The sequence below is a fragment of the Nomascus leucogenys genome, chromosome 15 (assembly GCF_006542625.1).
Source record: "Nomascus leucogenys isolate Asia chromosome 15, Asia_NLE_v1, whole genome shotgun sequence".
NCBI lineage: Eukaryota > Metazoa > Chordata > Mammalia > Primates > Hylobatidae > Nomascus > Nomascus leucogenys.
The window spans coordinates 484,530-506,813 of record NC_044395.1 but is presented as its reverse complement, the minus strand read 5'-3'; positions in this window follow the sequence as shown (position 1 = coordinate 506,813).

Below are 22,284 nucleotides of genomic sequence, written 5' to 3'. Positions count from 1 at the left end.
TGTCCTTTATGGCCAGTTATTTGTTACTGTGCTTGCAATGTCCCTGCCAATGTGATGATAATACTGTCCTCTTTCCGTAGAACACTCTCTTCTCCCCTTTCCAGCTGTCCAACTCCTACTGAACACTCCCAGGTGCAGCTCAGTAGTCACGCCCTTCCCTGGGCACCCACAATGGCTTTTTGTGCACCATAATTTGAGTCAATCAAGCAGAATGTATTCCCTATAAGGCTAGAAAATCTATCTGCCTTGTCTTAGCATCTCTGGAGGTGTCTAGCTCAGTGCTGGGGTCAAATAGGTGAGGCCATCAAATGTGGAGTGAATGAGTGAATAAGGAATGAATTGAGGGCATTTTGAGGATGGCTTGAATGTGTTATAGATTATAGGTTGGCAGTGTTATGTTTTTTTTCATATTTCATACAGAGTACTATGCACATAGCAGGTGCCTAATAAATATAAATTGTTTTATTAATTGTGATACATGTAATGATAACTTTGTTATTAACATTATTGTTCAATACTGCCATCCCTGCAAGGAATCTGTCACAAAGAAGCAGGGGCTTGGTCCATTTCCCTCTTACCCTTAGGGAGGAGAACTTCCTTCTGGGGCCATGTCTGTCCAGAGAAGACCCTTGTCTGCATCTGGGGGCAGGGCCCGTGACTTTTGTGCAGACTCGGTCCCCAGGCGGGTGCGTTCATGACACACCTCACAGGAGGCATGACTCCCACCCAGGGTGTCACTCCGTGTGGCGGCCGCAGGTGGCAGGGGCAGACACCTGAGTCTTCCTGCAATCTGTGCACCTGGATGGCACATGTACCTGTAGAGACATTGGAGCAGCAGTCAAATACCTGAATAGTCCTAGAGGGTGGAGAGCCCGTTACTAATGGAGAATGCCTATTTTCCCACCCGACTTACCTGCTAAGACAGGAGTCTGAGCTCAGGGCCTAGTATCAACCTAGGTGGTTTCTGCCGACTCTTTAGCAGGAAGCAACAGCCCCTGCTTCCCTCCTCCTGCAGAGCGGTGCTGTCTACACCCCACAGTACCTCCTCCAAGCATCTCAGCAAGGAGGAAAAAAAGGCACAACAAAACAAAACCCAAATATCCAGTTTAGCAGAGCCGCGCTGTCCAACTGGCTGTATATATCCTGACAATTTCGGTCCCTGGTCTTTTCCCCTTGAGTAAAGCTGTTCTTTTGATCCCAGCAACTCTGAGAGCAGCACGGCACTGAGAAAACTTTTTATAAAAGTTGCTGACGCATCATAGCCACGGAGAGGTCGAGCCTCTAAGACAGCGATCCTGCTGAGAGAACGTCTCCAAGGCTTTCTCTTCCATCCTTGGTGCATGGGGCTTGGCTCTTGTGCCTGGTCAGAGGCAGTGTGTGAGGTGGGTACAGGTGCCCAGAGTTCCCAGGGTGGTCCCTGGGTAGGACCTGGCTCGTGGTCTTAGCTCCTGGGAAGGGTTTGGGTCATGCCATTGTGATGTAAAAAAATCCTGGCGGTTGGGGGCGTGGGGCGGGCATGGTGGCTCATACCTCTAATCCCAGCACTTTGGGAGGCCAAGGTGGGTGTATCACCTGAGGTCAGGAGTTTGAAACCAGCCTGGCCAACATGGCAAAGCCCCATCTCTACTAAAAATACAAAAATTAGCCGGGCACGGTGGTGGGTGCCTATAATCCCAGCTACTTGGGAGGATGAGGCAGGAGAATCACTTGAACCCAGGAGGTGGAGGTTGCAGTGGGCCGAGATTGCACCATTGCACTCCAGCCCAGGTGACAGAGCAAGACTCTGTCTCAAAAACAACAACAACAACAACAACAGCAAAAAACAAGACAAAAAAACCCCTGGGGATATATCTGGGGGCCACCAGAAAGGGGCTCAGGGTAAAGGGATGAGGAGACGGAGTGGGAGATGGCAGTGCCTGGGTGATGGGAGAGAGCAGGGGAGGGCGAGTCGGGGGAACAGCTGCTGATTTCATAGGGAAGCAGCTGGGATGGGGCAGTGGAGCAAGAACTAGGATTGTCCCACATACAATACAACTGCATATTGGACATACAACCCAGACAATTCCTTCTTCTATCAAATCCACCACCCTGGAGAGTGAAGCTGAAAAGCTGATGACATAAAGTCCGTCTGGGATCAGGCATGATTCTGGGTGCCCAAATGGAGCACAGATCCCTTCCTTCCCAGGGTGCCAGGCTGGCTCCTCAGCCAGGCTCATGGTGTAGGGAGCTGGCCTTTCTTGGCCCTCATTGGGACCTGGCTGTCCTTGAGTGGGAGGAATTCTGGAGCCTCACTCTTTGGGATCCCTTTGGCTACATCGTCTATTCGTGGGCCATGCCCTTCCTTCAAAGGCTTCAACCTCACACAGATCTGGGCTAGAACACGGGCTTGCCCGTATGTCTTGACAGCTCACCGAACCTTCTGAGCTTTTATTCTCTTACCTATTTAATCAGAGTGGTGTGTGAGGGTCCACCAGGTAATCTGAGTGAAGCCCCTCGCTGCCTCTGTCCCCTGTGGGTCATTCTGCCCAAAGGGGTACATAGCCTTAGGACCACCAACTCCTCCCAGAGCACTGAGGTCCCTGCTGCCCAGTTAGTGGGTCCCAGGGAAGCCACGTGGCTTTTGGAGTGGCATTCCCATCTTGCACTTTCAGGGCCCCCTCTGTGGTTCTGAGATGAGGAAACAGCTCTAACCTTGGTGAACCCGACTGTGCTGGGCCCTGGGTTGTGAGGCAAATGGAGTGCAGAGGCCCTGGGGAAGGACACGTCCCTCACCACAGTCACTCCCCAGTGCAGCAGTCAGGGGATTTCCCAGGGTGCACTGGGCCAAGGGGCCAGATCTGAAGTCCACGGGGTTAAGGTCTCCATGCCAGCCAGGTGACGGCTGCCTCCTCGCCTCGCCCAGACAAGAAAGCCTCGATCCAATCTCACTCTGAACTTTTCCCAAGGCTTTTGCTGTGCTTTGCTGTAGCTCCAAAGCCGCATTAGTGAGCGCCACACTCCTTTATAAATGGTCTGTGACCCCAGAGGTCTGCTCGCTGATGGAGCTGTCTATTTTGGGGATTGTGGGTAGAGGGGGCATCTCAGAGGCTTCTGGAAAATTCCTGAAGGGATTGTGTCTGTGTTCTGTTTCAAGCCTCCAATCAACAGATCAGACAGCTTGTACTCACAGGCCAAGGACACGTGGAAACAGACTCCGTTTTCTAGATGGATGGTAACAGCCATGACCTTCTGTCCTCTGGGTCCCCACAAGCCTGGATGAACTCAAGATCTGACTCAGTGGCACAGTGAGGAGACCTTTGAGGCCTCAGTGACCATCCTTGGACTTCACCTCTCATGGCTTTCAGGCAGAGAGGCCCTCCCATGCCCACAACAGGCCAAGCGCAGCCTTGCTTGGGGTTTGCCTCCAGGCCTGACTTTTACTTCCCTTTCTAAGTGGTAAGTAGCTTGGTGATGGTGGATGAGAAAGAAACAGAGAAAAACCATGCCTCACAGGCAGAGCTGTCATAGTTCTCAAAAGACCAAAGTCACAAGGGCCTGTGGGTGTCTGCACGGCTGCCCAGAGGGAGGGTGACGCCAGCCACAGGCCCATTGCCTTTGTAGGCCAGGGTCCTGCAGTGCTGGCCCGCAGTGCTGGAAGGGAGGGGGTGGCTCTGTCCACATGCGAAAAGCCCAGGGTGGCTGTAGCTTGCAGCGGACGGCAATTCTCAGTTTGCCCGTTACTCCCCGGACAAATCTCCCTCTGGCCCCTTTTCCTTTCTGTCTTCAGTGGGGGTCGGGAGGCGGCAGCTGCAAAGACTTCTCCTCAGCACCTTGTCTTTTCCATGGAGGTTCCCATGCAACACTTGTCCCTGTCCCTGAAATTCAGACTTCTTTCCACTGTGCAAATCCTCGGGCCTTGAGAAACTGCAGTGAGCAAGGTGAACCCCACCCCCAAGCTAAGGCAAGAATGCTGGCTCTTCCATCGCTCCTAAGTTCGGGGCTGACCTCTTCCTCCAACTCAACATATTCAAAATGAAACCCAGCGTCTTTAGCCCACCCTCCTTCCCCGCTGCCCCTGCCAGGGCCATGGCCACACTGACCCAGGTCCCCCGGTCACACCTGCAAGCCTGGCAATAATACTGCCTGGACTCCTTGAGAACTGCAACCAGATTAATCGTCCCAGAGCTCCGCTTTTATAATATCATTTTTATAGACACATAAAAGGAAGCATTTAGGTGTTAGTCATGCTAAATCTTAACCATCTTTACAGATTTTTTAGTGCAGCCCATCAAAATTGTCACCAGTCCTGAAGGTTCCACATTTATGGTGTCCATGATAACACCTCCTATGCCAAAGGCACCACCACTTGGAGATGGTGCAGAGCTGGCACTGCAGGAGCTGTCCTCACCAGGCCTGATCTCACAGCCAGGGCTGCTTCTCCTGTTTCCGCACAAAGCCCGTGGTCACCTCCTGCACCTCCCACTCCAGAGGCGTTAATGTGCAGTCTCTCTGGGCACCATCAGCACTCCTCTGTGAGGTGACAGATCACAGCTTTAAAGATGTTGGGCCATTGGGCATTACCTTTCCAGTCGCTGGGTGCGAGGGGGCCTGGGAGTCCTTGGCAGGGGCTGGCATGGGCAGGCTGGTCGGGCTTCAGCAGCAGCTGTGGGCCAAACAGCATGGGAGCAGTTGTGCCAAGGCAGAGACTGGACTAGAGGGGAACAGGAAGCAGGACCAACAGTTTTGATTCACGGGCGTTGCGTTACAGGTGGTTGTTTTGTGTGAAAGCCCCATTGATGTCACAGTGATGTATAGTCATAATTAAAAAGACAGCACTTGTAAAGACATAGAGGCAGTGATGAGCTTTGTGGAGCTGGACTCCCTGAGTTCAAAACCCGGCTTCCACACTTACTGGCTGTATGACCACCCGACCTCATCTCCATTTCCCCGGGAAGCCTTCCCTGCCTGCCTTAGTGTGCTGTCAGCTCGGTGTCTTCTGGTCTCCTCGGACTGACCTATTGGGCCATGTACTTGGTGTTCTGTGTATGGCTTCTGTGGTTGTGTATACACTCACGTGCATAAGACGTGTTTTCCCAACTCCTTTGTAATCTCTGAGCGCACAGACTTGGTTTAAATTTCTTCTTGACCCTGCAGTGCTCCGGGAATGCTAACTGTTGCGATTTTACTCCTGTGACCTGTGCTAGCTGCCTGGTTGGCCGTTGGGACTGAAGCGTTGCTCATCCACTTGGCGCACTGACCGCAAGCCTGGCACCGGCCCTGCCTTCGTTCTCCCATGAGTCCTCTTGAAGGCAGCCCACTCGTGGTGGGAGGCGTAGAGTCCAGCAGGGCTCTTGCCCCTTTTGCCCTCCTGAATCATGGAGGAAGAGCTTGGTTCCTCATCCATACAGAGAGAAAAACAAATGAGCAGTTCCCTTGGGCAGAGTCCGCAGTCCAGCCTGCTTGGCTGCCCAGGGGAGGTGCCGACTGCAGAAGGCATGGGCCCTTCCAGGTGTGGACTCGGCCCCTGGGCAGTGCGACCTGTGGCCTCCTTACCAATGAAGAGGAGTGGAAAAGAGGCTCTCTCTGCTGCTCATGGCAGCCTCAGCCCACACAGGCTGCTGGCATTTCTGTGCTATTAAATAATTAACTTGATACTACATGGAGTGAAACACGCATTGGTCTGGTAAAAGGCCTCAATTAATTGCTTTCATGTTAGCTGTGTACTGTGTCTCCAGGAGGAGATAAGAGGTAGGAACATGGGTTTTGAAGCCAAGCTGAGAGACACCCTCACAAAAGGTGACAAGTACCCCTTTTCCCATGCAGTTGGGTCTGTTCAGTGACGCAGTGCAGAGGTGGCAGCTGCCGCCAGTTTTGGATCTGGTTGTCTTTGCGGGAGTAGGGAGGGGGACATGGGACCCACCTCCCTGCTGATGGGTGGTGTGTGACTGGCTGCCTCGGATGGGCCGACCCAGGCTGTGACAGGTGGTGGCAACATTGGGCTGCTTTTCCGCCACTGCTCTTGGAAAACACTCTGAGTCATCACACATCTGCCTTCCGCACCTTCCAGAGGCGGCCTCTGCTGACTGCATGTGGCTGTTAAGGCTGGGGACATTCATGGCGCCTGCAACGCCACCTAACACACGAAGTGACCGGGAGGCGTTGTCTCATGGTAGCTTGCACTGTGTGGATTGGTGCCCACCCCACCATGCTGCCCTCATGTGGTGTAGTGTCCACCTCCCCACAGGATGTCCCGTCCTCAAGGGCAGAGACTGCTTGATTCTTGTGTTTCCCGCCCCAGCTCCGGGTCCAGGGCCCCTGCCGCTCGCCAGGACTGTGCTGAGCTCCTGCAGGTGGGGACGCAGCGGCCCTGAGAGTAGGCGCTTAACAATGATTTCAAATAAATGATGGACGTCCTCAGATGTGCCTGAGTGCCCCTTTGGTTTTAGGGACCGTTGTGGGCAGTGAAGTTACAGTTAGACCAAGACAGACCAAAGCTCCCTCATAGAGCTTAGATTTTGGTGAGAGGAGATGTGCAGTAAACAAATACAAAAGGAAGAGACACAGGATCCTGGGTGGTGATCAGGAAAGGACAATGGAACCACAGGGCGTGGGGGATGGGAAGGAGCTGCCATTTCTTTTTAATATTTAATTTGTGTGGGTACATAGTAGGTTTAGATATTTACGGGGTGTGTGGGGTATTTTGATACTGGCATACAATGGGTAATAATCACATCGGGGTGAGGGTGGGTGTCCATCCCCCCCAAGCATCTATCATGTATGGACTGATAGATGGATGGATCTCTCTATCCATCCTTCCTTCCTTCCTTCCTTCCTTCCTTCCTTCCTTCCTTCCTTCCTTCCAGTATTTACTGAGCCCCCACTACATGCCAGGATGTGTTCTTAACACCAGGGACACAGCCTTGAACAATGCAGGTATAGTTTTTGTTCTCAAGGGGGTAGCATTCTAGTGATTTCGATCCAGTGATATGAACCAGAATTTAAGTTAAATATTTTGGATGTTGATTACCTCAGAAAAGAAAATATCAAGTCTACAAGGAGCCTTAAAGATCATTTAGTAAAACCCCTTCGCTTTACAAGCAAGGACTCTGAGGGCAGAAAAGGAACACTGGGTGGCCAGGGCTCCCCTGGCTGGACAGCGGCTCAAACAAGATGCAGGCCAAGTCTCTGACTGGAGCTTTTCCCATCGTGGGGGGGGGGGCAGCCCCCACAACCTGTGATTTCCGGGTTTACACTTGGCATCTGTGGGTGGGTGCTTTATAAGGCTGATGTGTACACGCTGAGGTCACCGTTGGAAAAGGGAATACAGAGACATTTCAGGTGACTGAAATCTGGGTGAGAGGGAGCACTTCTAAAATAGAAATCCTGTATATGGGAGGGACACGTGGTCATGTCTCAGGCAGGGGTGTCTGCAAAAGCCTGGGAGGATTGCCCCAAGGGGGAAGAGCAGATAGGTGCACACAACTGGCTCTGCATCGTTCACCTGGATTGCATTTGAACCCCCAATCCAGGCTCCCAGGCAAGGCCAACAAACCCTACATGCCTCTGTCCCCACCCAGGCCTGCTGGCTTACGCCGCCCAAGACTGCGCCTCAGGGTCGTGCCCCTGCAGCCCCCTGCTTTTCCCGCAGTGCGGCTCCCACCTGGGGGGCTGCTTCTCACACGCAGGCTCTCCTGGGAAGGCTGTTGAATCGCAGCTGCCCTGGCTCTGCCCTGGCTCTGGCTCTGGCTCTACACATCATCTTTTATTCATTTCTATCTGATTCCACAGATCTTCCCAAGCTTGCTGCTTTTTCATGTCATGGCATGTACAGAAAATAATATTCGAGGGTTGCACTGGAGCAAAGTGGAGGGGACTTGGGGTTCTGTGTGGGACCTGGTCAAAATATTCATTACATTTTTTTACATTACTTAAGGTTGTTGAAAAATGTTAAAGCACACGGTTTAAAAAAGATATTAAAAATAAATTCGTGTGAGAGTTCTAGAAATCTATAAAATTATTTAAATGAGAAAATTGAGGGCTTTCCTGAGTGTAATTTTTTCATGTATCAATTTTGATGATTAAAAAATGCCTGCAATGCAATTTATGCCTCAGACTCAGTGATAATTTGTTCAATTTCCTGATAGGCACCACTGACTAGAAACTTTGCTCACACAAGTAGGTGATAAAAGTTTTGAAACCATTTTTTTTAAACAACCATTCAGAGATTTATGACAGTTGAATTTATATTTACGGTCTCAAACAGTTCTTCCTTTTCTTTTGCCGACAAAAGTTATGTCAAAATTTCTTGTAATGGATTTCTTATTGGACTTTTTTATATCAAGTATTTTGAAATAATGAATGCATGTGCACTGTGAGGGCAGTTAGTGTGCTCCCTGCTGCCAGCTCAGACACACCAAAGGGCACATCAGACAGACACAAGCAGGCAGATGGACCCAGGGTGTGGGTAGGGAGACTACGGCCTTTGTGTACAGCTGCACCGGCCAGAAGCCCCTGTCAGCCCCGCTCACAGGCTGGGCCCTTGGGTGCTGGCATAGACTCCTCCTGTGTTGACCTGGAGCTCAGCTGCTGGAGAGGTGTGGTGGCAGCGGGGCACCCCCTTGACCACACATATCGTGCTGCTGGTCCCCTTGTGCCGTAGTGTGCTGAGCCACCCTGAGATGCCACAGCGCGGCCGCTAGAACTGCAGGTGCTGACCAGCTCCTCTGTCCTCAGGGCTGGTGGCTGACAGTGCCCTGGCCCTCTGATCTGCCCCAGCTCTCAGCTGGGAGGCTCTCCTTAGCATATTGCTCACAGGGGTCTCCACAGCCTCCCGATGTTGCTGACCCCTCCAGCACTTCCCCCACCTGCTGCATCTTTGAGCAGATGACATTTTTCTCCTAGTCATCTGCAAAAGTTGAGATTATTCAGTAGAACCTCCATTTCTCTTCTTTTATATCTCAAATTCTCTATTCCTCACTTCCCTCCCCTCTCTTTCTTTCCTTCCATTTTCATTTGCAGGTATTTGCCCACCACTCTATATTTGGTGGTGGGTGTGGGTGTTGTGGATGAAGAACAGGAGAGATCTCTTCTGCTGGGGACTGCCCAGCCTGCTGTGGGAGGCAGCTGGGACTCAGCAGACTCCCCTTATGTAGGTCCTCTCTCTCCAGCACCTCCCACACATCACTCCCCCACATCTCCCCTCTGACACACTCCCCGGGTTCCCGTTGTCTATACAATCTCTGTTGCCCCCTTTTATTACTTTGCTGCTGCTCCCTCTAATTCACTGCCTGGGTTCCTAGTGCTCCCTGTGGTCCTCCTTGCCCACTCAGCCTTCAACTTTTCACCATCTGGATCCCGCACTCCCCACAAAACAGAAATTGCCTTCTCAAAGGTCACCAGAGACAGAAACACCAAGTCTACTGCATGCCATCGGCCCTCCTCTCCCTCAGCCTCTCTGTGTGATCGCACCCTGATGGTGGCCTTTATTCTTGCCATCTTCCTCCCTGTCTTGGGGATATCACCTTCTGCTGGCATCCTCCTGCCTCGCTGGAGTTTCTTTTCACTACTGTGGGAGAGACAGGCCTTGAGAAGCAAAGGTCACTGTGGTAGGAGCGCAGGCCTGGGCCAGGGGAAAGGCAGGCGCCAAGCCTTCCACGTACCAGGATTGCGAGACTTCTGTGAGTCACTGTCAATATTTGAGTTCCCCTTTGGTTTTCACCACTCACCATTACTGGTAGTGAGCACCCTCAGGCAGCAGAAATGTGCTTCATGTTTGTTTAAGAAGCAGTAGGGAACAGGTGAGGGGCCAGATCCTGTTTTCTGGGTCAGTCATTTGGATCAAATTCGAATCTCCAGAGGCAGCTCACAGCATGGGCTGTCCCTAGAGTCTCCAAGGTAGAGAAGCCACACTCCTCTGTCTGGCACTCCAAGGCCTTCTTGGAACAGGCCTTGTCTGCACCAGAGCAATCCTCCCTCTCCCGCCTGATAAAGCGGGCTGAGCAGAGCCCCTCTCTTCTGCCCTCTGCTCCCTCTCTGACATCCCCCCATCCCAATGGCTTGAGCCTTCTCTTCTCTGCAGTTGGAATCCTAATCTGTAACACTCTAGTCCTTGTCTTACCTAGGTTTTTCCCAAAAAGGGCCCAAGAGAAGGGCTTGGCAACAATCCATTTATTTGGACACTGAGACCAAGCAACTGGAGTGAGGGCTGGGGCAGTGGCCGGGCAAGGAGAGCTTCTCCAAGGGGACATCGCTGAGCTAGCCATCCTCAGGGCCTCTGTGTAGGGTGCATCAGAAAGCCCCCTAAAGAATAGGGTAGAGAAGTCCAGAAATGCCCCATGGGCATTAGTATGCTCCCCGACTGATTAGAGGGTGTATTAGTCCGTTTTCATGCTACTGATAAAGACATATCTGAGACTGGGCAATTTACAAAAGAAAGAGATTTATTGGACTTACAGTTCCACGTGGCTGGAGAAGCCTCACAACCATGGCAGAAGGCAAAAAGCACTTCTTACATGGCAGGGGCAAGAGAGAGAATGAGAGCCAAGGGAAACGGGTTTCCCCTTATCAAACCACCAGATCTCGCGAGACTTATTCACTACCAGGAGAGCAGCACGGGGGAAACCTCCCCCATGACAACCCACCAGATCTCGCGAGACTTACTCACTACCATGAGAGCAGCAAGGGGGAAACCTCCCCCATGACAACCCACCAGATCTCGTGAGACTTACTCACTACCATGAGAGCAGCAAGCGGGAAACCTCCCCCATGACAACCCACCAGATCTCGCGAGACTTACTCACTACCATGAGAGCAGCAAGGGGAAACCTCCCCCATGACAACCCACCAGATCTCGCGAGACTTACTCACTACCATGAGAGCAGCAAGGGGAAACCTCCCCCCATGACAACCCACCAGATCTCGCGAGACTTACCCACTACCATGAGAGCAGCAAGGGGGAAACCTCCTCCCATGACAACCCACCAGATCTCGCAAGACTTACTACCACGAGAGCAGCAAGGGGGAAACCTCCCCCATGATTCAGTGATCTCCCACTGGGTACCTCCCACAACACTGGGAATTATGGCAGTACAATTCAAGATGAGATTTGGGTGGGGACACAGAGCCAAACCCTATCAGAGGGTCAGGACTTTGAGCCCCTGTGAAGGGAAGCCAGGCTGGAGACTCATCTTGGTAAAAACATTTTTTTTTTTCCTTTTTGAGACATTGTTTCATTCTTGTTGCCCAGGCTGGAGTGCAGTGGCCTGGTCTGGGCTCACTGCAACCTCTGCCTTCTAGGTTCAAGCGATTATCCTGCCTCAGCCTCCCGAGTACCTGGGATTACAGGTGCCCGCCACCATGCCTGGATAATTTTTTTGTATTTTTAGTAGAGACAGGGTTTCACTGTGTTGGCCAGGTTGGGCTTGAACTCCTGACCTCAGGTGATTTGCCCACCTCGACCTCCTGATTACAGGCGTGAGCCTTGGCGCCTGGCCTCATCTCGGTAAAAACTCGAGCAACACAGTTAGATGAGCTCGCAGGCTGCTGAGCTCTCAGGCTGCTGACCATGTGCAGGTGCTGGAGAGGGGCACCCAGAGAGCGTGCAGCAATGTGTGTCCCCCCCCACCCCCACACCTTGTGCACCTCTGCATCTGGCTGCTCTTCTGTAGCCTTTGTAATTGTGAACCAATATTCAGTCTGTACAGTCAACTGGCAAACCTAAATAAAATGTTTCTCCAAGTCTGTGAGCCGTCCTAGCAAATGATCAGACCCATCAGGGGGTTGTGGGGTCCCTGATTTATAGTGGGTTGGTCAGACACACAGGCCCCAGCCTGGCACTTGCAAGTGGCATCTGAAGTGGGGCAAACCCCGTGTGACTTAGACGGAAACCTGTGGGATCTGATGCTATCTCCGGATGACAGTGTCGGGATTGAATTATTAGACACCCAGCTGGTGCCCACTGCAGAATTGCTTGGCATGCAGGGAAAACCGCAAACACATCTGGTCACAGAAGCATTCTATGTTGAGTGTGGGAGAGTTCGTTTTTCCCTTTTCACAAAGTGACTTGCCCAAGAACCCATTTCAGTAGCCCAGTCCTGTCCCCTATTCTGGAACTCACTGGGTGAGACAGGGCCAGCAGTTGGGAGAGAAAGGGCTGGTGGTGGTGGTGGGTGGGGGGCTCATACCAAGAGTCAGCAGGACCCCTGGTGGGAGGACAGCCAGGTACACATTCAGTGAGCTAGGTTCAGAGAGACAAAAGCAGCTGCACTTGCAGAAGGTGGGAAGGCGAGCCGAGCCTTTGACAGGTGTCGGCGGGTAAAACCATGGTATCAGCAGCTGTACTTAGAGTCTGCACGAGTGAAGGTGGAGGAGAGGGTGGCATCCCAGCATCGTGCAGTCCACCTGGGTCTCCAGAAGAGGTCCAGATGGGATCAGAGACGATGCTGCCAAACACAGGGCTTGAGAGGGTGTTCGGTAAATATCAAAGAAACATTCTACGTAATCTTCTTAGTGAGGAAGAACTGGAGCTGGCACCACAACCATACGGTGTCTTTATAGTCACTGCATGTCACCCACCTATGTGGGAGAAACTGTGTTATTTCCCATTACAGAATGTGGCCTCAGGTGTTCTCCAGAAACCCTTTTGCTATCTCCCTAAAGTCCTGAGTTCAACAGCCCCTCTAGTTATTATGATCCATAGACCTCTGGGCTCCAGACCCTACTGGATAATGAGTCAGGGGAAAAATACTGAGAATTGTTGTTTTTTTTTTGAGATGGAGTCTTGCTCTGTTGCCTAGGCTGGAGTGCAGTGGCATGGTCTCGGCTCACTGCAACCTCCGCCTCCCGGGTTCAAGCGATTCTCCCGCCTCAGCCTCCCAAGTAGCTGGAATTACAGGCATGCACCACCGTGCCCAGCTAATTTTTGCATTTTTAGTAGAGACAGGGTTTCACCACGTTGGCCAGGCTGGTCTCGAACTCGTGATCTGCCCGCCTTAGCCTCCCAAAGTGCTAGGATTACAGGCCTGATTCATCGGACCCAGCCAAATACTCAGAATTTTAAAGTAAAACTGTCATTTGTAAGGACTGCATTTGAAGAAGGGAGAAGTATCCTCTCCAATCAGACTCTGAGGACCAACACATACCAGCTTCTGAACGCATGATGATTACAGGCTTTTGCTCATACGGAAGTTCAGTTTGAGACCCCTGCAGGCATTCCCTGCAGTCAGGGGTCGTGAGAGGACTTGTGACACTCAGGCTGGAGAGGAGATGACCTGTGATACTCATCAGGTGAAAGGGAACTACATTGTCATTAGCACGTTTGTAAAGGGCCACTTGAAATATAATATTTGTCTAGTAACATCTTTGAGGCCGATAATGATTTCATAGTGTTTATCCAGGGGAACAAAACATTCATACCCTTTTTGTTAGTTGAGAATTTGACTTTCTCTCTCTCCTACTGGTGTGAAGCCCTGCCTCGTTCAGGGAGGTATGTGTGCCAAGTTCCTCATCAAAGGATTCCTTCGCCCAGAAGAGGAGAAGCAGAAGCGGCCTTCAGGTTCCCTGTGTGCGAGGCTGACGCAGCTTGTTTTGGGCCAGGTGTGCTGGACGCGCCCTCGCTTCCCTGCATGGGGCCCTGGTGTCAGAGCCCTAGCGCAGCCATCTCACAGGTAGAGATGCCCGCGCGGGGCGCTCACTGCCTCAGACTCGGCCCTTCTGCTGCGGGGCCCTGCTGTCTCAGGTTCCCCCATCAGTTTTGGGTAGGATTATCAGAACTCTTCCCAGGAGCGTGCTTGGAGCGCTGTGGTCACTATCCTCTCCTAGCACAGGTGGCGCGGTGGCTTGGGCAGGCCGGCTTGGGCCACTTGCTCGCTTCATTCCCTGGCTGTTGGACACCAGGGCAAGCTGCTTCACTCCTCTGCTCCTTCTCATCGCACCTGCGAGATGGGCACGATGGCAGCACACCCTCAGTATGTTTGTTGTGTGGGTTAAATGTGGTCATGTGTGTGGGGCTTTACGCCAGTGACCACCACATGACAATACCTCAGTAATCACTTGGTATAAATGTGTTTCCTTGGTTTGGAATACTCATTTCCTTCCCGAATTTTAATACCTTTGCAATAAGAACATGCCACCACTCCTCACAGTGGCTTCATTTAGGTGTTGGCCATGAAGAGTACCCACTGCTGGCACTTGAGTAAACATCACAGGCTCCAGGCCCAAAACTTACAGAATGGGTGTCAGTGGCCTAGAAAACCACCCAGAGGACAATACAGGTGGATTTTCTAGGCCCTGGCAATCAGACAGCTGTGGGTGATAGTGAATTAGGCATGCTTAGCACTATTCCCAAAGCAAGAGTGAAAAGTAGGCTAGCTCTTCATAATTGCAAAATCCACTTAAGTGCTCCCAGGGGCTTCTAGTTCTCATATTGTTTCCTATAAAACACGGCACCAGCCAGACTTGTGATGCAGAGACAACATTGAGTGGAAAGATCTGAACATCACCGGCTCTGAATGCAAAAGTTGCACAGCAGACTTTGATTCTGAATGTGAACTTTTTTTTGTTTTTTGGTTGCTTCCAGATTTATTTATTTATTTATTTATTATTATTATTATTATACTTTAAGTTTTAGGGTACATGTGCACAATGTGCAGATTTGTTACATATGTATCCATGTGCCATGTTGATTTCCTGCACCCATTAACTCGTCATTTAGCATTAGGTATATCTCCTAATGCTGTCCGTCCCCACTCCCCCAACCCCACAACAGTCCCCGGGGTGTGATGTTCCCCTTCCTGTGTCCATGAGTTCTCATTGTTCAATTCCCACCTATGAGTGAGAACATGCGGTGTTTGGTTTTTTGTCCTTGCGATAGTTTACTGAGAATGATGGTTTCCAGTTTCATCCATGTCCCTATAAAGGACATGAACTCATCACTTTTTATGGCTGCATAGTATTCCATGGTGTATATGTGCCACATTTTCTTAATCCAGACTATCGTTGTTGGGCATTTGGGTTGGTTCCAAGTCTTTGCTATTGTGAATAGTGCCGCAATAAACATACGTGTGCATGTGTCTTTATAGCAGCATGATTTATAGTCCTTTGGGAATATACCCAGTAATGGGATGGCTGGGTCAAATGGTATTTCTAGTTCTAGATCCCTGAGGAATCGCCACAGTGACTTCCACAATGGTTGAACTAGTTTACAGTCCCACCAACAGTGTAAAAGTGTTCCTATTTCTCCACATCCTCTCTAGCACCTGTTGTTTCCTGACTTTTTAATGGTGGCCATTCTAACTGGTGTGAGATGGTATCTCATTGTGGTTTTGATTTGCATTTCTCTGATGGCCAGTGATGATGAGCATTTTTTCATGTGTTTTTTGGCTGCATAAATGTCTTCTTTTGAGAAGTGTCTGTTCATGTCCTTCGCCCACTTTTTGATGGGGCTGTTTGGCATGGGCAAGGACTTCATGTCTAAAACACCAAAAGCAATGGCAACAAAAGCCAAAATTGACAAATGGGATCTAATTAAACGAAAGAGCTTCTGCACAGCAAAAGAAACTACCATCAGAGTGAACAGGCAACCTACAAAATGGGAGAAAATTTTCGCAACCTACTCATCTGGCAAAGGGCGAATATCCAGAATCTACAATGAACTCAAACAAATTTACAAGAAAAAAACTGAATGTGAACTTTTAAGAATATCTTACCTTACTTTACAGATATTTTTTCCTTTTACCTATGTAGAAGAGTATATATAAGAAAAAGTTGGCTCACGTCTGTAATCCTAGCACTTTGGGAGGCTGAGGAGGGCAGATCACGAGGTCAGGAGATCGAGCCCATCCTGGCTAACACGGTGAAACCCCGTCTCTACTAAAAATACAAAAAATTAGCCAGGCGCGGTGGCGGGCACCTGTAGTCTCAGCTACTCAGCAGTCTGAGGCAGGAGAATGGCGTGAACCCGGGAGGCGGAGGTTGCAGTGAGCTGAGATCGTGCCACTGCACTCCAGCCTGGGCGACAGAGCAAGAGTCCATCTCAAAAAAAAAAAAAAGAAAAAGAAAAAAAAAAAGAAAGAGCATTACCCAAATAAGCCCAAACAACTCTTTGAATAAATATAAAATAAAAATTGTCATAAGAATGCCTCACGTCCTACTTTAATTGGCAATCTCTTTTAAAATAAATAACATGTAAAACAATACAATACATTTGTAAGTGTCTTACAAAAATAATTCACGCTGATATGCTAACGTTTCTTTGAGAGTTTCTTGTGTCAGCTTGGCGAGGCTATGGTGCATGCTGTTTGGTCAAACACTGGTCTGGATACTGCAGTCGGATATTGTAGTTGTGATTAACATTGACAATCAGTGGTCTGTGAAGAAATAAAACAGATTACCTTCCATAATGTGGGGTGGGGGACCTCATCCAGTCAGTTGAAGGCCTTAGGAACAAAACCTAGGGTTTCTTGAAGAAGGAGGGATTCAACGCTTACCTAAATTTCCAGCCGGCTGGCCTGCCCTATGGATCTCAGACTTACAACCCCCTATAATTGCTTGAGCCTATTCCTTAAAACAGTTCTGTTTCTCGGGAAACCCCTAATATAATCTTTTTAAATAGGTTGGTTAGAATTGAGCAGTATGACCCATGTAAAACAAAGTTATATTTAGAGATAACTTGCTTTTCTTAATGCAGACTATCTTTTGCACCAGCTTTCTAGGTGGCTGGTTGCCACCTGCCTAATGACTCTCACTGTCAACTCAGCCTTTTCCCTGTGCTCACGTGACTGGCTTTTGCAGTCCCATGTGCAGGACCTTATATCCACCCAAAGCAATTTCCTTTTCACGAAATTTGATTGATTACTTTGGCCATCCTTCACTTCTCAGGGGTACATCCTCTGGCACCACCTTCCTGTCTGTGGCAACAGTGGTACCTGGAAGGACCCAGGTATGTGCCCCTGCAGGTTCAAGTGAGGTGGTGCCACTGACGTCATCACTGCCAGGCATGGAGCAGTCACCTCGGGTCCTTGCAGTGCAGCCCAGGGTCTCCGGAGTCAGTGGCTCTGGGCTTGGGCTGCACATGGGCAGCGACGAATGAGCAGTATTAATAGTTCTTCCAGCACAATCCATCATCCCTCAACAATGCATTTCTGGCAATTAATTAGAAGCCACACTGTGGAATAACGAACACCATGTTTAGAATTACAGTCTATCACTAAACAGATCAGACAGCCCATGGCTGCCCATAACCCTGGATGTCTTGAGTGTCTGCCCCCAGTGCCTGTTGAACCCTCTTTAGTGACTAACCTGCAGAGTGGTTCTGGATGGCTTAATTGCTTCTGAGGCTGGGATGCTACCTGGGCAGGGGCAGGAGCTAAAGGAAGGAGGAAGCGGACTCAGCACCTGGAGAAGGGAAACTGCTGGTTCCTAGGGCAGCAAACCAGTTTCTTTCCCTGGTATCCAATGCTCCGACAGGAAGCCTTCTGCCGTGTTCTTGTTTGAGGGCAAACCAGGTTCGCTGTGTTTACTCCCACAATGGGACACCCTCAGGGCCTCTCTGTACCCCGAGGTGGCTCCTGGGGAGACTCCAAGATTAGAACCCAGCTCCACAGCATGGATTCACCCTGGTTCCTACTCACTGTGGGAAATTCAGCTTCCTCATCTGTGAGAGGGGCAGAAACCACTGCATATTTCTTTGATTGCTAGAAGGGATAAATAATGTAATCATTTAAAGTCCTTGAATAATTGCATAAAGTGTCCTGTCTTACACACAGTAAGTGATCAGTAAATTTGTTGTGTGTGTGTGTGTGAGAGAGAGAGAGAGAAAGAGAGAGAGAGAGACAGAAAGAGAAACACACACACACAGAGTTCACTTTTGTGGTCACTCTTTTTTTTTTTTTTTTTTTTTGAGACAGAGTCTCGCTGTCACCCAGGCTGGAGTGCAGTGGCGCGATCTCTGCTCACTGCAAGCTCCGCCTCCTGGGTTCACACCATTCTCCTGCCTCAGCCTCCTGAGCAGCTGGGACTACAGGCGCCCGCCACCACGTCCGGCTAATTTTTTGTATTTTTAGTAGAGACGGGGTTTCACCATGTTAGCCAAGATGGTCTCGATCTCCTGACCTTGTGATCCACCCGCCTCAGCCTCCCAAAGTGTTGGGATTACAGGCGTGAGCCACTGCGCCCGGCCAGTCACTTACTTTTATCTGCAGTTTCCCCACCACAGGCGGGAGCTGCATACTTGGGGGACAGGGCACCTTCCTTTCATGCCTTGGGGGTGGGTTGGACATGTTTCCAGATTCTATTCTAGTGGACGAGCTCTTTGCTAGCCTGACAGTATGTCTCTAAATAAGTTTAAGAATAGGTAAGAGAAAACCAGAGTTTATTTTATTCTAACCACTCAGGCTTGGGAGCAGGGTTGCAGGGAGGGCCGTGGTATGCTGATAAATGCTTATAACCCGGCAGGGAAGGAAAGCCTTGGTGTAGAGATGCTGGTTTCAGTGGTGTAAATACTCTCACCATGGCTGACGCTGAGATCTTGGAGTTGGGATGAGCACGAGCGGCTCTTCTGAGTGGGTCTGAGTCTGCTCCTGACACCCTGGGGAGGGTGGATGCAGGATAAGTGGGGTCTGGGCTGCTTGGCTGGCTGAGTTTCCCCTTATGAGTTTCCTCCTGCCCCATGCCATGCCAGGCTGTCAGGCCACCTGGAAGCTAAGGATGGCTCCTCCTCCAGTTGTTGCCTAAGGCCCCTGCACAGGTCTGCTTGATAGGCCCACGCTGCAGCCCCAGAGTCTCAGAGCCTGCCTGGCTTAGCCTGCACGAGATCCCCTGCCGGATGGCATTTTACCCACCTTTGTAACCGCATTCCCAACCCTCCCACCCTCTTCCAGCCTGCAGCCTGGCATGGGGTAGGCGTTTTGTGAATGCCTGTTCAGTGCAGACGTTTTCAATCACGAGGCACACGTGGGCACAGGCGAGGAGAATTAAAGGCCCTTTGAAGCTTCCCTTTGCCTGAGTCTTGGAGTGGTCTGAGGGCCTTTGTCTATCAGCATTTGTGGGGTTCTCACTCAGTGGCTGTGCTTGTTCCTCTCCGTATCTAATAGCAATGTGCAACTCAGAACCTCTCTGCTCATAGGCAAGCTGAGTATAGAGTGGTTCTGCCAGACTCACCACATTCCCTGTTAGTGGAGGGAAGGATTCACAGGCCCTTCCCAATTCACCAGACCAGGGCCTGACCCAGAGAAGCCTGCTGAGTGGACGGGGCTCCGTTCCCAGCTCTTGGCTCTGCCAGGCAGGAGGAAGACACACTTGGATGATTCACAGTTGCAGTGCCTTGCTGCGACTTTATGAATAAATTGGGTGCTTTGCAGAGAGATCACTGTATCTGCGATGCAAATCCCCACAAGACAATAAATATAGATTCCTTTGTCGTAATCACAGCAGCATCTTGATCTGCCTGCGGTGATTAAAGTGTAACCAAACTGCCATTTAATTTCATTCCAGGCCATTTCAAATTGTGTTGTGTTAAGCTATCCTGTTGCAGAAATACTCCCTGCAGCTCCGGCCCTGTGTGAGATTCCAAGCTGAAGATCGTGGCTTCTGCTGAGGAATATGCGTAGGTTGTACGTGAACGTCAACAACCTCCATCTCCTGTCTTTGGCTCTCTCCACAGAGGCCATTTTTGGTCTATGGTTTGGAAGCCATCTCCATCCTTCTATCTAGGGATGAGGAAGTTCAAACATCAGTTCAGAGAAGCTCAAGCCCTCACCAGGTCTGCTGAGTGCCTGCTCAAGAACTGTTTTTAGGAAGGTCCCATGGCTTTGCCCCCAGTGGGAAAGGCCGTTGAACAGGGCCTATGAGCAGGGCTGTTCCTGGGACGGCTGAGCTTCTGCGGAGACTGCCTCAGCACCGTGGGTCTTATCCACGCCAGAGGGAAAAAGGCAGAGGCCTCCGGGCAAAAGGGAATTTTAGGCTTGAACTAGGAGGGATGCAGAAAGGAAAGCAGGAGAGGAGGCTACCAGAGCGGCTGGTGAGGGTGAGCCCGTGACCTCTTCCAGCACATTGGTGGGGCTGGCCTGTGGGCGCTGCTGTAGCTGCGGTGGCAGCCAAGCAGACTAATCTGATTTCCTGGCAGCGACGCATCCAAAGTCACGAGGCCCCAGCTGCACGGCAGCTCTGGCCAGCACTGTGCCAGGGGGTGTTGGGAAGGGGGCCCCAGTTAAATTGTGTGTGTCTACAGGTTGACTGGACATAATTGTGAGCTCCCAGGAACATCTTTCCACTCTGTTGGCACTGAGAGGAGACGGAAATGTGACTGCGGTCTAGGTGGCAGGAGAGTGCGATGGGCTGGGAGGTGGGGGTGGGCTGGGGTACTCCTGGGCTGTTACAAACTTCTGTTTGTCCATTCAGAAGAGGTTGCTTTTGATTACGCAAGGTCCTTACATATCTGCGATCCCATTATTTTTAGCCTGGGCCCTGAGGCTTCCAAAATAGGGAGCAAGGAAAGAGGGTGGTTAATAAACAGGGAAGCACGTCTTATGAAGTTGCTATGTGTTTTAGAGGAGAAACTGTCCCTGCTTCTGCTGCTGCTGCTGCTGCTGCTGCTGTGTGTGTGTGTGTGTGTGTGTGTGAGAGAGAGAGAGAGAGAGAGAGACAGCATGCACACAACTAGGTGTGAGCACTCTAATGGAGACAGCAGGGACAAGAGCTTGGTTGCCCGGGTCCAGGATGCTGGGAGGGTTCCATTCCGGAGTTGCCACCTGCAGTCCAGGACTGAAGGGAGGTCTTACGGGAACTCTGGGCATCTTATTTATGCAGCTGCAGCACCTTCCCTATTCCTAACTGCCTTCTTTCAGGGCTCACCAGCAAGGCATGGAAGCTCACTTACAGCAATACCAGGCTACACCAGGCTACACGGGAAGGCTGCGGAACAGCCCTGGACCCAGGACCACCAGGATCCAATGGCAGGGAGGCAGCCACCCAGGCCGCGGAGCTGAGGTCAGTGTGGCAGGGAGAGCAGCTTCAAGGCTGGCTTCCTACTAGCTGGGCAGTCCTGAGCGACTGTATCTTCTAGCCTCTCTGCAAAGCACCAGCTCAGGGAAGGGCACATGGAGCTGCTCAGCATGTGCTGGTTGAGTGGACAGAGATCCAGACCACAGGTCAGGTAAATAACATGTTGGAACCTAAATGTATGTTCCTTCCTATCTTGGCGAACAGCTCTGCTCTGTACCTGATCACCAAGGGCGTCCTTTTACTCCTCTCCCACCACACCCAATAGATTTCTGATATCTACTGATTTGACATCCTGAATGTTCCACAAATCCTTCACTGCTCCCATCCCTAGCATTGTCACTCTGGCTCCAGCCACCACTATTCCTTGCCTGTTTGTCACAGCAGCCTCCTAATAGGTATCTGTCATCCTCCCACCCCTTCTCTGTGTTGCATTTTTGGTACCTTTAAGTTTGTGGATCTGCTCATGTCATCCATTCGCTCTAGCTCCTTTCATGGCTTCACATTGTCCACAGGATAAAGGCCAAGGCAAAAACCTCTAGGTCTGCCATGACCTGATATCCAACATCATTTCCCTCTCTCCACCGCCCAGGCCTCCAGCCAAGTTAAACTCCTTGCAGTTCCTAGAAGTGCTGCCCTCTCTTTTGTGCACAGACATTTGCGTCTTTTGTTCCGTCTGCCTGTCATCCCTTGAATCTCGCCTTGGCTAACTCCTCGCCTTTCAAGCCTCCCTTAGACATCAGCTTCCCCTGACAACTGCACTGGTGTCCCTTCTGGGTGCTCCTAAATACTCTGTGCATCTCCCCTCCAGCCCTTCCACGTAGCTCGTGAACACCCCACCTGCTCACGGTCTCTTCCATTGGCCTGTGAGCATCCTGAGGGCAAGAACCACCCTGGTTCTGTCACAGACATTTGAACCACAGCAACTCCATCTTGAGTAGGGCCTTGCTGAGACCTGCTGGGCTGCACTGACATAGGTTAGGCATTCTAAGTCACAGGATGAGATAGGAGGTCAGCACAAGATACAGGTCATACAGGCCTTGGTGGTAAAACAGGTTGCAGTAAAGAAGCTGGCCCAAACCCACCAAAACCAAGAAGGCAATGAGAGCAATCTCTAGTCATCCTCACTGCTACACTCCTACCAGCACCATGACAGCTTACAGATGCCATGGCAACGTCAGGAAGTTAGCCTATCTGGTCTAACAAAGGGCGGAACACCCAGTTCCAGGAATTGCCCACCCCTTTCCAGAAAACTCATGAATAATCCACCCCTTGTTTAGCATATAATCAAGACATAACCATTAAAATGGG